The sequence below is a fragment of the Rhynchophorus ferrugineus genome, unplaced genomic scaffold, assembly GCF_030347505.1.
Source record: "Rhynchophorus ferrugineus isolate W39M unplaced genomic scaffold, kcgeb_rfMv2 rfM4, whole genome shotgun sequence".
Lineage (NCBI taxonomy): Eukaryota > Metazoa > Arthropoda > Insecta > Coleoptera > Curculionidae > Rhynchophorus > Rhynchophorus ferrugineus.
The window spans coordinates 17,203,146-17,217,882 of NW_027472583.1; the positions used below are offsets into that span (position 1 = coordinate 17,203,146).

At 29.5% G+C, this 14,737-nt stretch overlaps 1 protein-coding gene and 1 long non-coding RNA gene across 3 annotated transcripts in view; both read left to right on the forward strand.

Annotated features, from left to right (window-relative positions):
* Nucleotides 1-2,599: 2,599 nt before the first annotated feature.
* Nucleotides 2,600-3,326, forward strand: LOC143194709 (uncharacterized). The gene is made up of 2 exons (XR_013005375.1): nucleotides 2,600-2,783; nucleotides 2,972-3,326. It is a non-coding gene; the product is annotated as an uncharacterized LOC143194709 (long non-coding RNA).
* A 2,978-nt stretch (nucleotides 3,327-6,304) lies between these two features.
* The window catches only part of LOC143195519 (uncharacterized), a 52,663-nt gene continuing 44,230 nt past the window's right edge, over nucleotides 6,305-14,737 (forward strand). The window contains exon 1 of one of the 2 annotated variants that reach the window (XM_076402753.1): nucleotides 6,305-6,507. The gene's annotated coding sequence lies outside the window, so the exon portion shown is untranslated. Of the gene's footprint in view, nucleotides 6,508-13,946; nucleotides 14,032-14,737 lie in introns of those variants that run through there. The other variant, XM_076402755.1, reaches the window with a different exon arrangement.

The following is a 14,737-nucleotide window of genomic DNA, read 5'->3' on the forward strand; positions in this document are numbered from 1 at the left end:
AAAATAACGATTTAGAAAAATCTGTGTACCCATTTACTGTTACGGTAGTTGTATAATAGCTTTTTTTGTTAATTACACATATTACGATATAAATGTTGTAAATTTCTCTATCTGCATAATTTAAATATTTCAATTTATAACTACTAACTTCCAGATTGAAGTCACGTTGACTAATACTAGTCATCATTTTGGAGTTCTTACATATCATCTATCTCAGAAAGTATCTATTTTAAAGCCTTAGTTTACAGAGCTTTTGTCATATTCGAAGCCAACTAGTTACATTAATTAATTAGAAAATTAATTAAATCTTTTCAGAAGTATCTTTTCATAGAATGAATATAACTTAAGGAATGTAAATAAAAAGATTTATCAAACAAGCAATAATACCCAAAATGAGATATCGCACATGGTCATATACATCAACATCAAATATTTCACGAATATATTATAAAAAATCTCAAGGCAATGGCTACATGGCATATCCTATCCATTTATCAATATCCAGACTTTAATTAAGAGTAGGCCTAATTGGCTTAATCTACTTCATTAATATAAATAATCAGTACATGTTAGAATCAAATGAAAGATAAAACCTACAAAGTAAAATATTTTACAATAATAAAATTAATTTTGATGGATATACAATTTTAGAGCTTTAACAGTACACTAACTTATTTAATATTTAAATATTTGCAATTAAAGTCACATATCTCTTGTAATACTTATTCAATAAAACCAAGTTATAGCTTATTTCAAAGATCCAGAACATTTTGATAGAAAGGAGAGCGTCCTTCGTTGGCTTTGTTAAAAGTTATTGGATTTTAAAAATGAAGATCTAGAAGATACCTTTAGTTATATTTTCCTTTTCTAGTTTCTAAATGGAAGAGACTCATTGAAAATTATGTGGTGTTTTTAATTAGTTTAAATGTAGACCAATCTTAGAGTTGATTTATTTTGGAGAATTCGAAATTTAATATGAACTTCGTCTGAACAAGTCAAATTTTGATAGTGCCGATGAATCAATCAATAGAATAGTCATGTGCTTCATCACGACTATTCTGGCCACATACATCTTGAATGACTCAAAAAATTTGATAAAGATTAGCAAAGAGATTTTTGTATATACTAAATCTTCCTTCATCTGAACATAATTTGTATCGCACTTTGTAAAAATCTTTTATTCCTGTAAATCTTTATATATTGTGATATTATATTTTCGATATAGTTATCATAGACCATTCTAGTGTATCCATAAAATATAAGGAGACAGAATATTAAAATAGTAATGCAAGATCAGATATTTTTGGCACGGTAGATATGTATTTAATAATTGTAATGAAAATTAAGCAATTTTAAAGCAGTAACCTAGAACGGACAATACTTTAAAAATAAAATAAAATATATAATTACGACAAAATATCGAAATATCTAATCAAGCACATATAGGGTATTCAAAATAACAGTGAACTTACATCATCACAATGTCGAATATACTGCTTAATAAATTTGTAAGTTCGTTTTAAAATCAGACAATATTTTCTATCTGATTTTATTCAAGTTAAAAAGAGATACTATGCTATCTGATAAGTTGGAACATGTAACCGAATCAGCCTAAAACATTCGCCTCGTTGTCAAACGTCTGCAAAATTCTTTAACATATTAGTAATAATAACTACAGGCTTCATTATTGTTTTATATTAGAATTGTGTGGAAAAAATGAACTAAAAGTCAAAGTACTATATACCACCTGATGAGTGACTAGGAACTAAGACTAACTAGGAATCTTGTTCCACAACCTATAGCTATATTTTATCTTAAATTATCAGATAATAACAAAGATATAAATATATGAGACTGGGTCATTTTTTAAAAATCATATGCTGTAATATTCAAAACCAATTTGCCTACCTTTTTCTGACATGTGATCATTAGTCTTTTTTTGAAAGGCCCATTATTTTAATTTGTAAAAAAATAATCAATATTTTAGTTTCTCGAATGATTATTTCCAATATTTCCGAAATGTATATCAACGAAGTAATTAATATGTTCCTTTACGGATTCAATATGGTTTAGTATTTGATTAATTAATGTAACGAAGTAACGTACACAAAAAATAAAATCGAAAAGCTGGTCATAATTCTAAAATAGGATGGATAACTATAAACAAACATAAATGCGTAACTTAAATAACAACCTGCTATTTATTATTTGATGATATTACATTATTAAATTAACGCTATATTTTATGATGAACATCAGATGGTGTGACAATGTAAAATAAATACGATTCTTGTTTTCGTACAGAACAAGTAAACGGTATGTTCCAACGATTTATTTTAAATGGCGTGTTGAATTCTAGGTCTGATATATTATAGAAATTATTTAAATTAAATATTATTAAATGTTTTTTTATAACATACAAACCAACTTTTAATGTGATTTGATATATGATCTTCATGAGAAGTAATGTCTAAATTAGTACGACGCTCATGTTTTAATTATTTATACGTTTAATCTTAATTAATTCGAGGGTTATCTGATAAGAACGTAGCAGTGACAAGAAAATACATAAAATATCTTTTATTTTTCAATATCTCTGGTACAACAAGAATGTCTTTTAGAATTTCTGCTTTTTTGTCAATATACTGATACATTCATCTCAAAGTTAATTTTTTGGATACCATTTTGTAGAAAGAATTATGTATTTGAAAGTATTTTTCCAAGTTTATATAAATTCAGCAATCGTTCGGAGATTTAGCAATCCATATGAAGTAATTTTAAAGGTAACATTGTAAAGCATACATTGAGAAATTGGTGAATTCTTTCTAAGATTTCCTAAAATTATGCCATAATAATTATAAGAATGAGTATATTGTCTAAAAAGATGGTATATTCTTGTCCAAATATATATTGCCATCATATATTTAACATTTCATGTTTTATCATTTATATTTAATATACATTTTAATAGACACCCAAACGTGCTCAATATGTACAAGAAGAAATGGTGATAGAAGAAAAACAAACCATAGTGAACACTCCAGTGAACGGCAATCGACGTTTCCTAGACACCCTACAAGAAGAAGAATCCTACTCGTTTTCCGGAAACTTTAAACGAACAGGTTCGTCAAAATCAAAGAAGAATGCCAACGATGATTTCAAACCAAAATGGAGATTTTGAAAATTAGAAATTTTAGAGGAGAAACACCGATCAGCTTGTAGGCAGTAGTTTTGAATCATATATGTAATGGAAGCGATTGAACGATACAATGGGAAATTAGATTAGTAGATGGATTTTGAAGAATATTTGCAAAATATAGACGAAGAAGTGCATTATGACTGCAATTCACATTATACTATGTACTCATTCAAGAAATATGTTGAATTTTTAAAATTTTAAAGTAATTCTAGTGTTTAAAAGCAGTTTTTCGTGTAAATATGGATACATATAGAATTTTAAATATATATTACATTTATATAGCCACTTTTAGCACTAATAAAAATTACTTAAACTTGTTGAATACTTTATTTTATCTACGTTGTATATATGTTACATCGTTCGACTGATAAGATTCTCGTTGTTCGAAACAAGAAGACGATATATTTTTGTTAGATTAAAAAATGTGATAAGTGAGATGTGTATAGAAAAGATTTCTTTTTTATTGTTTTAAACCGTATACATTTCATAAGCCATTAAAAAAATTAAAGCTGCAATTTTAAAAATTGGAGTTCATTAATAATTAATTTAAATTAATTGTGACATACACAATACTGAGAATGCAAGTAAGCGGTTAGGCCGCTATCCTCATTAGCAAGTAGGTTACGGAATTGTTTCCGACATAGATGCACATGATTACTTAATAAACAAGAGTGTAATGTCCAATATTGAATAATAATCTCAAAGTTTCTGAATATTAATTTATTTTGAAATTCTTTCGCATTAGTTATTCGGCATTGATATTCACATTGGTTGATATCTTAACAAGACTCTACTCCATAGTTCAGTCTCACATAAAGAGCACTAGTCATTCAAATATAGAAAAGGTTACTAAACATGTATTAAAATAAAATTTAATTATCAGGGTTCAGTAATGACCGATGAACTCTTCGCGATATTCAAAGTTTTATCCTACATCACAACACAATCCCTCAAAGAATGGCTAATCTTGACCGACACCCGATATGCTTTCGAATGTTTCCTGGAACAGAAGTTCAACCATTCCTTGGTCACCGACTCAATCAATCATCCCTACCCTCTATCTGAATGGGATCGGGACAAGTTTGCTGCGGATCCCTTCTCACGTTGGTATACGGCGAAATGAGCGCGGGGGTAGTGCAGCTAAATTAACATCTCTTCTCCCCATCACGGATGTTTGTGTCCATACTGATTTATCCCAATCATTTCTTGTTTCACAAAGAACGAGATACAACGTAGTTGGGTCAAGGAGGTCAACCACAATAGGCTCTTTGAGGCTAAAGCTGATTTTTTCTCCCCTCTTCGCGTTCCTTTCCTTCGTCACCATGCCGTAGCTTTGAATCGACTGAGATTGGGCCACTGTCGTTTCTCGCACTGTCACTTGATGACTTCGAGCCCGTCTGCTCACTGTGACTTTTGTCGCCGTGCCCCTATTTCAATCTACCACATACTGAACGACTGTCCACGGCTCACCCAGATTAAAACTAAGTATGGGCTGCAAAATATTAGAAATGCCTTAACAGGAGAAAATACAGACAAACTTCTCGGATTTCTAAGAGAAATCGATTTTCTCCATTGAATCTAGCCTATTTAAGTTTAATGTTGCTGACCAAATAACCATTACCAATTCGGCATGGATGCTGATGTGTGCGGGCTAGATAGAACCTCTACTTCGTTATGGTTGTATTCGTAATCCTGTATTTGTTTCAATTTTAAATTGTATATACACTATTTATACTTTTAGCCCCCCTGTGTGTGTAGTTTTATTTATTTATTAACTATTATATATACACTTTATGTCTCTCCCCGTCCCCTTTATATCAACATCGTCTATTGTATAGTCGCGAAATGATGACACCCGTTAAAGCGATAAAAAAAGTAAAAAAATTAAATTTTATATATAATTTAGTGTTTTTTTTTAAATATATTTTAAAGTCTCTTTTTACCAACTATGGGTTTATCTGGACTGGACCTACAGTTTACCGTGGGCTCCGAACCATGGTCCTCGGCATTAATCCTACCGACTGGTGAGTGACCAACTTAGAAATCATCCCAGAAGACATCCGGTCTTACCCAGCCTGGTTACTGGCGTAACTCGATCCTTGTCGTATTGTGTAGTCTTGCCTAGGACAATTACAACTATTACACAATCACAAACATAAATTTACGACCATGCCCCAGCAGGATTCGAACCCGCGACTATCGCAACAGTAGGTGGGCCGTTCTGTCGTCTTTACCACTGCATCACCAAGCCGCCTAGAAAAGAAAAATTGCAAAGCAGAGTAGTTCAATATAATATAATGTTTACAGCAAAACACTTTAGTGAACGCCTGTGATAGAATAAGTTTGCTCATTTTCATTTCAGAAATTTCAACGTTAAAAATGAACTATTTGGAATCAAACATTGGCCATATTATTTAATAATTGTTTTATATTTATAATTATAATATTAAAATTTATAATTCTATATTTATAATTTATCTGCTCAAAGTGAATGTATAGCCAAAAGCATTCCATTCCTTTCAAAACTATTTTAATGATGAAAAGCTAGTTTTAAGAGATATTTTAAAGACATATTATAGTTTCTTTATATCGTCAGTTTTCTCTCGTCGGTCTTCAAAATTCATCCTCATCAACCCCATCCAAATACCCAATATTACACTATAAGATTGAGCGTAAGAGACTATACAATTTAAAATCAAAACTTTACCGCCATTAAGATTTTTTCTTTAAATTAAAAAAATATACAAACTCCACAGAAGCTATAATGCATATAAAATCCGCCACAAAATATTGAGGACATATTTTTGAACGAATTCGAGTTCTTACAACAACTTATGGAACGAATCCCTTGGTCTTATGAAATCTGCGACTTAAGCAAAATCGAATATTCATGACACGAGTGCAGTAAGAAAGACAGCAGAAAACTTAAGGGCTTTAAAATAATTCTTATTCAACCCTTGTATATTAACGAACCCTATTTCGATTTGGGACTCTTAAAACGCGGTTATGCGCAAGTGGCGCCATCCAGATCGAAGCGGTCGCAACGACAACTCGTGCACAGCATCTTTGCGCGTTATCCTGGAAATTTAGCAGGACTCGGGATCAAAAAATCCTGCACGAACGTTGGTGCGACGTGCCCCAACAAAACGAAAATGTAGCGAAGACGTCTCACAAAAAAATAACAAATAGATTTTTTAAAAAATATGCCGTTAGTTAACTGGTGGAAATTGAGTTATGAGTGTTTCAACAAAAGAATTCCTCATTTATATAATTGAAAAAGGTAAACACAGCATTCCAGCCTACCTGTTGTAAGTAGTATTTTTTTTATCTATGTAAAACCTTTTCATCGTCCTGTGTAGCGCCATAAAAACATTTACGAGTTAATTTTAAAGTCGTTATTAAAACTTTTATGACAAATTTGCGGACGAATTTCTGGTTTGTTGATCGTGCGATTTTCCAGCTAAACAAAAAAAAAGAACAACGTCTCAAATTATTCGAAGCAATCAATCTGCTTTTTTTATGGCAAACATAAAATTCAAATGGCCCCAGTAAAAATAGATTCTATCTTAGCCATTCAATATTTACTTTAACTTTTATTGGACACGATATATCTCCGCTCTGACGAAAACAATCAGTCATTAGAGTTGTGTTTGTCTTGAGCTGTTATCTGATAGCAAAGAAAATAGATGTAGAACTAGGTCAGGGTGTTCGTTTTTATTGGTGGTTGATGGGAATTGTTCTCAGTTGAAATCGGTCGTGTGGGTGGTAAAGTACACAGGTAAATTGTCTTGTTTTAAAATCGATTAATGATGTATTATTTTGTTTAAAGTTTTGATAACAATTGAGCTTTATCTTCGAATAAAATACAACGAAAAATACATTAAAATCAAAATATTCAAAAGTTTAATTTAATTCAGAATATCTAATATATTTGAAATAAATGTAAATCCAAAATAAACATTATTTTACAATTATATTGAATGCTTCATAATTGAAAAGATAGCTTTAAATAAATATTGTTTCAGACCAGAAATGCTTACAAATCCAAGCAATGTAGGAATATTAAGTGAATGGAATTTTTTAAATTAAAGAAAAATAAATATTTTAATATTTTTGTACAATTTAAATTATTACAAATTACAATTTTTGGTTTATTGGATTATTTTGTTGAAAAATTTAAATAATTATGACTTCGAATGAACATTATTTTATAATATAAATATCCAAAACACAATCTTATTTTATATTATGACTATATTTTTAATAAAGAAAACAATAATTTTTGTCAACATAATAATAATATAAGGATAAAATATATTTCAGTCTTTATTATCATATTAACATAAAAAGGTTTTTATTAGAAAAACATATTCATATATAATAAACAATTGATATAAATAATTTTCCGTACGACCAGTATTGCTGAAATGTTGCCTTGAACTATTTAACTGAAATTAGATATTGTCATAGTTCACTCCATTTTCATTTAAGTACAATTTAATATAAAATATATAATGAAAACTATTTTCAAAATAAAAATTAAAATATGATTAATTAAATATTATATATGAAAATATAATATATTATATTAACCAAATACATTTTATCATAACTACATAAACTCAATCGTTAATGTGTTTCTCAATTTCTTAAAGACATTGCATTATCGTACATGAAAAGTGAACCCTTACTGTGATTATTTTCTCTAAAACTATTTAGTAGAGTACTTTTATAAATTAAAAATAAAAAATGATGTCATAACACTAGGCACACACAAAATAGACTTAATTTATTAAATCAAGTAATTCATAATAGGTTTGTCGTTGAATCAGCAGTCACTTGTTTATTTTCATTTTAATTATTAATTTATTTCAATAATAAATATTAAAAATGTGCTTTGACAATTAATCTCAAAACTTAACAGCCTCAAAACGTATTTTTCTCCTCTCTCCTCAGTCTCTTTTTTTGAGCATCGCAAGGTCTTGATGTTGATTAACTTCCAGGGTATAATTATATAATTTTGTATCCAATCATCCAACCATCAAAATCCATCACTGTATTAAATTACCATGTTATTAGCTGTAATACTGATATCTCTTTAGAGACTGACCTATCGATGCAACAAAAGAAAATATCAAATCTGATAATCTTCATATTTACACCAGCCTAGATATAGCTTCTGATTTTACTAACTAGAATTTATCTGAGAGAAAAAACTACATAATATTCAAGCAAATGGAAAAATTTATTTATTCAAAGTATTGCCCATTTGCATCTTGCTTAACGTTCAAGCTATATATAAATGCCATCCAAAAAAACTGTTTATCTTTCGCGTTAAACCATTCATGCTCTACAAACGCGTGTGCCATTGGATAATAAGTCCCATCCAAGTGTTTTCAACGCTTCCGTTATCGGTTTTACTTTATGAGATGACGAGTTATGGTGCTGTAATATCACTTTAACGTGCTTCGTGCCCATTCTCGACTTTTTCGGTCAATGTATGGTGCAAACTAATCATTTGTTGTCGGTAACACTTACTATTAACTGTTTCGCCAGATCAACAGTTTGTAATACCTCAGACCGCTCTAAAAAATGATTTGGCCTTGAAGTCGATCGGCCTCTTTGGCCAGGTGTTAACCGTGCTTATTTGCACTTAAGGTTTTCAAAATAAATTCACTTTTCATCATCCGTCACGATTCTATGCAGAAATGACTTCCGATCATACCTTAGTTGATATGGCAGCCATCTTCCCACCTTTTGGATTTTACCCATTCAGGCTTCTGTCAATTGTTTTTGGGTTTGGGTTGGGTTTTCATCCAATAACTTTTCCAGATTCGCATCTTCAAACTTTTAGGTCTACCATTCTTTGATTGCACATCGAAATCACCACTTTTGAATTTTCGAAACCACGCCTCATGTGTCAAGTATCTATCAGCAAACAATGACTTTCAGCGTTTTTTTTTCTTTTGATTAAATAATATGTTTTCAGGCACGACACTTGACATATTCAAAGAGGTATACATCTAAGACGGTATTACTTTCTCAAAATATAACATGTATAATTTTGAAACTTAATGTTATTAGAATAACATGATGATCTGTCAAATCGCATTGTATACTTAAACGTAGTGATATCTGTAAAAAAAATCGGTAATGAATTTCCGGTACACCAGGTATTATAAACCCCTTAAATTATTCTTTTTGAAAATTATCTTTTAAATATTAATTATATATAACGATAAAACCTTTTACACCCAAAACTTTTTACCACAGTGTAAAATTTAACTACCAACAGTACTAAAAGACTGGGTAAACTAAGATCAAAGTTTCCTATCATAACATCTTATGCCGCTATAGTCGTGAATTTAATGTAAATATCCCGCTTCATAGTCGTGGAACCGTAATTGTATATTTCAACATTAAGCTATCTCTAATAACTGTTATCTCGCTGCAGTTGCATCACATAATTAATGCAGTAGCAAGCGGCGGGTATATCCAGAAATCTTGAACATCACGATAGTGCTCTGCAGCTAAAATAGCTTTTAATCCGGTAAAATTATTTATCGCAATTGGTTATTTATATATTACGCTGGAAGAAGGAAAATGTAACATTAAATAAGCCATTAATTTGAACATGAATAAAGCTATTTGGAAATATGTGTCTCTAATATATCATAGTGACGTTATCGAAAACTGTACTATTTTAAGGAATTTTCATTATGCTGCTGAGCTAGATCTAGCGCTATTGATTTAAATTGTCAATTTTATCTAGGATTGCATAACAGATGTTTTATAACTAATTACGTCTAGTTCATCCCATCAAATATTGAAGATTAAGTTGAAATATATTTTACTTTTAATAATAGTATCCAAGTAAATAGAGTTATACATACTATTATAGAGTAGCACATGTAACTCAAATAAGTGCCAGGTATAGCTAATAAATTAACAACTTTTAGGCAAAATTTTGCTTTGTTTGTCAAGATACTCTGGTAGAATTATTTGTATTTGCTTTGAAAACATTGACAATCACTTTTTCATTTAAGGCAAACTTTTTCTCGGTAAGAATTCTTCTGAAGTTTGTTAACAACCCGCAATCATTGTATTTTGCGTATTTTGTATATTGAACCGTATATTTTGAACACTAAACTAGACTATTAAACGTCAGAAATGTCAGAAATGCTCCAATGTACTTTGTTTGTTGCTATGAACGCTGCTATGTCGCTATGAACTATGTTGACGTTGAAACAACAAGTACTTTAATGCAATAGTTGACCAAGGTGATTTCTTGACCTGTATTGTTAGAAAATATTTTTTCTTTTGTAAACCATTTTTGTTTTAGGATTTTTGTGTCTAATTGGTTCAAAAGGTTTTAATTATCATTCTAGTTTATTTTTTCACATTTTAGAGGTAAATTAAGTTGAAATATATTTTACTTTTAATAATAGTATCCAACTAAATAGAGTTATACATACTATTATAGAGTAGCACATGTAACTCAAATAAGTGCCAGGTATAGCTAATAAATCAACAACGTTTAGGCAAAATTTTGCTTTATTTGTCAAGATACTCTGGTAGAATTATTTGTATTTGCTTTAAAAACATTGACAATCACTTTTTCATTTAAGGCAAACTTTTTCTCGGTAAGAATTCTTCTGAAGTTTGTTAACAACCCGCAATCATTCTATTTTGCGTATTTTGTATATTGAACCGTGTATTTTGAACACTAAACTAGACTATTAAACGTCAGAAATGTCAGAAATGCTCCAATGTACTTTGTTTGTTACTATGAACGCTGCTATGTCGCTATGAACTATGTTGACGTTGAAACAACAAGTACTTTAATGCAATAGTTGACCAAGATGATTTCTTGACCTGTATTGTTAGAAAATATTTTTTCTTTTGTAAACCATTTTTGTTTTAGGATTTTTGTGTCTAATTGGTTCAAAAGGTTTTAATTATCATTCTAGTTTATTTTTTCACATTTTAGAGGTAAATTAAGTTGAAATATATTTTACTTTTAATAATAGTATCCAACTAAATAGAGTTATACATACTATTATAGAGTAGCACATGTAACTCAAATAAGTGCCAGGTATAGCTAATAAATCAACAACGTTTAGGCAAAATTTTGCTTTATTTGTCAAGATACTCTGGTAGAATTATTTGTATTTGCTTTAAAAACATTGACAATCACTTTTTCATTTAAGGCAAACTTTTTATCGGTAAGAATTCTTCTGAAGTTTGTTAACAACCCGCAATCATTATATTTTGCCTATTTTGTATATTGAACCGTGTATTTTGAACACTTAACTAGACTATTAAACGTCAGAAATGTCAGAAATGCTCCAATGTACTTTGTTGCTATGAACGCTGCTATGTCGCTATGAACTATGTTGATGTTGAAACAAAAAATATTTTAATACAATGAGTTGACCAAGGTGATTTCTTGACCTGTATTGTTAGAAAATATTTTTTCTTGTGTAAACCATTTTTGTTTTACGATTTCTATGTCAAATTGGTTCAAAAGGTTTTAATTATCATTCTAGATTATTTTTTCACATTTTAGAGGTAAATTAAGTTGAAATATATTTTACTTTTAATAATACTATCCAAGTAAATAAAGTTATACATACTATTATAGAGTAGTACATATAACTCAAATAAGTGCCAGGTATAGCTAATAAATCAACAACTTTTAGGCAAAATTTTGCTTTGTCAAGATACTCTGGTAGAATTATTTGTATTTGCTTTGAAAACATTGACAATCACTTTTTCATTTAAGACAACATTTTTCTCGGTAAGAATTCTTTTGAAGTTTGTTAACAACCCGCAATCATTATATTTTGCGTATTTTGTATAATGAACCGTGTATTTTGAACACTTAACTAGACTATTAAACGTCAGAAATGTCAGAAATGCTCCAATGTACTTTGTTGCTATGAACTCTGCTATGACGCTATGAACTATGTTGATGTTGAAACAAAAAGTATTTTAATACAATGAGTTGACCAAGGTGATTTCTTGACCTGTATTGTTAGAAAATATTTTTTCTTGTGTAAACCATTTTTGTTTCACGATTTTTGTGTCTAATTGGTTCAAAAGCTTTTAATTATCATTCTAGTTTATTTTTTCACATTTTAGAGGTAAATTAAGTTGAAATATATTTTACTTTTAATAATACTATCCAAGTAAATAAAGTTATACATACTATTATAGAGTAGTACATATAACTCAAATAAGTGCCAGGTATAGCTAATAAATCAACAACTTTTAGGCAAAATTTTGCTTTGTCAAGATACTCTGGTAGAATTATTTGTATTTGCTTTGAAAACATTGACAATCACTTTTTCATTTAAGACAACATTTTTCTCGGTAAGAATTCTTTTGAAGTTTGTTAACAACCCGCAATCATTATATTTTGCGTATTTTGTATAATGAACCGTGTATTTTGAACACTTAACTAGACTATTAAACGTCAGAAATGTCAGAAATGCTCCAATGTACTTTGTTGCTATGAACTCTGCTATGACGCTATGAACTATGTTGATGTTGAAACAAAAAGTATTTTAATACAATGAGTTGACCAAGGTGATTTCTTGACCTGTATTGTTAGAAAATATTTTTTCTTGTGTAAACCATTTTTGTTTTACGATTTCTATGTCAAATTGGTTCAAAAGGATTTAATTATCATTCTAGTTTATTTTTTAACATTTTAGAGGTAATCTACGAACTAAATACTTTGAAACTAAATACATTATTGGGTAAGCTCGCATCGTAGCAGAATAGGAGTTCATAGGTCCAGTCCTTAGATTCAAGTTAATGACAGTAAACCTAAGACTCACCCATAGAAATGAAATTACTCTCACAATCCTTTTAGTCATTTCTAAAGTCTCAGTAAAATATATTTTTGTTTCATTATTAACAAATTCGGACCCCATTATAAACAAAATTTACTGCGTATTTATATATTATATATTAATATATGATATATTATAATATATTAAAGTCTCCTTTTTACTATTTAGCGTGGGCTCCGACCCACGGTCCTCGGCATTAAACCTACCGACTGGTCAGTGACTATCTTAGAGACCATCCCAGAAGACATCTGGTCTTATCCAGCCTGGTTACTGGGGTGACTGGGATAGTTATTCCTTATTGGATTTTCCACTGATATTTAGTTCTACTATTGATGAATACCAATTAACTTATAGAATAGCATATTGTTATATTATAACATAGCGACTCTATACCACTCTTCAATTTCGATGCAAAAAAGACTCAATCCAAAAGTATTACATAATAACATAATTGGACATACATTTTAATTTATAAAGCAACTATAATTTTGGACAAATATTTTTTAATTAAAGAAAATGATTTTTTTTATCGCATGAAATATTATCCGCATTAGTTTTATGTATAGCTTCACAAAAATATCGCACACCACTATATTCAGATCGATGTCTATCATTTCCCTTGCGATGTTATTTATCGAATGGTTACAGACGACTTGCATGATATTCGGTCGTTGATAGCTTTATAGAAAAGACGCCATAATATTTGGGAGGGTAAAAAATTTTTGTCACATAAATGCTTTGAATTTGATAAGTTTTTATCGGACTATTTTACATTATATTTTATACAAAGACAGTCTGATCGATAAATGACAAATAACATGTTAGTCGATATAGTGATAGTCATTGTGCGCCTATAATAATTTATAACCTTTTCTTATGGTTTAGGTGTTTGTTGAGAAAATATGTGCAACTACATAAATAAATAATAACTTTCCGTAATCCTTAAGTTATCTGTTACTTCCTTCATCTCAAGTAAGTACTAATAACATTATATATTATCAGAAATTCATTATAGGCACATAATTACACAATTAATAAATATTTTAAGTTTAACTTCAATTAAATGTAGTTATTAATTATAAAATGTCTATATGACCAGCTGTAGTTTAGGTAATTTGGTAATAAATAAGGAACTCACTAAAAATTAAATAATAATTAAACTTAGATTTCTAACTAAAAAAAAAGGTTTTAAACTAAAATATGTACATAATAATCATTATAATAACTAAATAAAAATAAACAAAAACCTTATTTAACTATCTACTACACGTATTTTATAGTTTACTATATAAACACAATTTTATAAATAACAACAATAACAATAATAAACTAAAAGTATCCAAAATGTGATAAAATCTCTAGTAAACGGAATGTCATTCTTTCAACATCAAGGTTTCATTGTTTGTCATGCAAAAAATGAGATTCTCCTGTGCTTTTTTGTGACGTGATGAAAACCGGATCTACTGCGATAATTTGAAGTGTAAAAAGTTTCCACCAAAGCGGAACATTCACGGTTATAAAGTATCGCTGTGTATATGATAAACCGAATAAAACCGTTATTACAGATGTCAAAAGAAGCCAATTAAAGAAGTTCAACGTATTAATGTAAAAAAACAACAATAGTGTACTGCTGTAATAAAATAATAAGAGAAACAATAGAAACTGCTGTAAAAACATA